The sequence below is a fragment of the Herpailurus yagouaroundi genome, unplaced genomic scaffold (assembly GCF_014898765.1).
Source record: "Herpailurus yagouaroundi ecotype Mexico unplaced genomic scaffold, PumYag 139, whole genome shotgun sequence".
Classification (NCBI taxonomy): domain Eukaryota; kingdom Metazoa; phylum Chordata; class Mammalia; order Carnivora; family Felidae; genus Herpailurus; species Herpailurus yagouaroundi.
In genome coordinates, this window is record NW_024412394.1 from 12,321,587 (window position 1) to 12,323,924 (window position 2,338).

Here is a 2,338-nt window from a genome sequence, read left to right on the forward strand (position 1 = left end):
GATCTGTCTATATAAAATATAGATATATTATATATAAGATACAGATAATATATATTATTATATATTATTATATATTATATATATTATATATAAGATACAGATATTATACATATATACACATATATGTATATACATATATACATATACATATATACATATACATATATATGTATATACATATATATGTATACGTATATACATATATATATATATATATGTATGTATAATCTCTGTATCTCTCCCTTGTGGAGAGGCACATACTCATATATAGCATGAAATATACAAGGAGTTAAAAAATGTCTCTCTTCCTTGACTTGCTCAATTCTTTCTCCAAGTATTCTCCCATGTGAACATGTCCCATGTGAAAATCCCACAGCTTTTTGAGGATGGCAAACAGAAAACTTGCCTTTTTACAAGGGACTTAAAGAGATGAAGGAATGCACCTGTGGTCACATAACTCGTTTTGACGGAACTAATAATTAAGATCTTTAAAAGAAAGAATGGGCTTCTGAAAAATTGTGTATAATTTCCTTTCTTGCAGGGCTTTGAGAAATAAGATAAATAACTGCTTACCTAGGGTACCTTAAATGGAGCTCTTCCTGAAAAGAACATTAATTAGAATACGTGTTATCCCTGTAACTTACGGCTTTTACAAAGCCACAGTTTTCAAACATTTGAAGTTATTGACAATTGTGTAAACTATATTTAGTAAGAGAATTTCAATTTAAGCAGAGATTTAACAGGAATTGGGAGTATGGTGTGTGAAGCTTGCGTGGAGGGTTGCTTCTATGTCTTTGAGAAGTTGGAGAGGCCAGTTTGTCAAGAATGGTGTGTACGTGTGGGGCGCCTGGGTGGCTCAGTCGGTTGAGTGTCCAACTTCGGCGCAGGACATGATCTCGAGGTTCATGAGTTCAAGCCCCACATCAGGCTCGTGTGTGACACGGCGAGTTAGAGGGGACTGAGGTCCAGAAAATACTGAGGTGGACAACTGCCATAAACTTCTGGGAGCTCCTGCACGGTCTGAGTGCTACATATACGTAGCTGAGGGAGACTGTGGAGTCCATGGGAGACATGGGACAGTGATACGAGATTCATGAGTTGCTGGGGGAGAGGCATCCTGCAAATTACTGGGCGGCCCTGGCGAAAATCGAGATGATGGCAAAACAGTTCATTGGCACAAGAATGACAGGGTGCTGCAAATGAAGCAGACATGGGACTCTGGTGAGCAGCTTGGTGACTCCATTGAGTCCCTGGAGGCTGGATCATAGCAGGTGACCCTAGAGGACATCTGTGACTGTGGTTGAGAAGCTTGGGAGGGCAGCCGGAAGCCATGATGCGGAACGTCACAAGGGGAGTTAGGCCTGGGTGCTGTGGGTAGAGTCAGCAATGGTACCACTGTCATCTAAAACAACAGTGATGAGAAGTCAGGACTCCACCAGCTTCTGGTAAAGGGGCCAGAAAGCCACCTCCTTCTTCACCGAGGCGGTCCTTGGGTGCCGAAGCTGACTTTCTCTTCTTACCAAATATTTGGCTTTATTAACTTTTCTGCTACCTAATCTGTTTCTGCGTCTGCAGAATCTGTTGGGACCTGGCCTAGGCTGGGCAAGCAGCCTGGATGAGCCGCTCCAAACCCTGTGCTTTCATCTAACCCTATAATTTTGTAATGATCATCTTTTCTCTTTTTTAAAACTTTCAAGTTTTACTCTAGTTACATTGATTAAAAGTTTCCATTTTGTTCATATGAGTTTACCTTCATGACGCGCTGGCACAATTAAATGAATGCTAACCAGTTTGGTACTCCTTCTAGAAAAGTGACTTCTAGGAGACAGAAGCAGCCTTCTGTTTGTCTCTGGAAAACATTCCAACAAAACAAGTATGTCTTTGATTTTTAGTGGATGTCAGATAGCATCACAATACACGGGATTCCCGCCCCTAGAGCTAAGATACTTACCAATGTCGAACAAAACCAGTTACATAACTCACCCAGATGCCTTAGGTTAAGCAAGGCAGATTGCATTCATGACAGGTCAGAAATGGGAAAAATCCCAGCCAGTTTTGCTCACGGCAAAGAAGAGGGGAACGGGTATCTCCCGGAATGGATATTATCCTCAAACAATCCAAGGCAGTTGAAAGCAATGTAAAAATATCTCGGAAATCTTGGGTACAATTATGAAAAGGCGTGCGATTTTTTTTCATCCTCTTCTATAATATACCTGTATTGTTTTATTAGACTGTATGCCACAGCGTGTAAGAGAGCTGGTCCCTGACCCTATTACTCTGAGTTTGAGAGCATAGCCATTACCAAACCCCCAGGGTCTGCAAGCAGCTTCAGAGACAA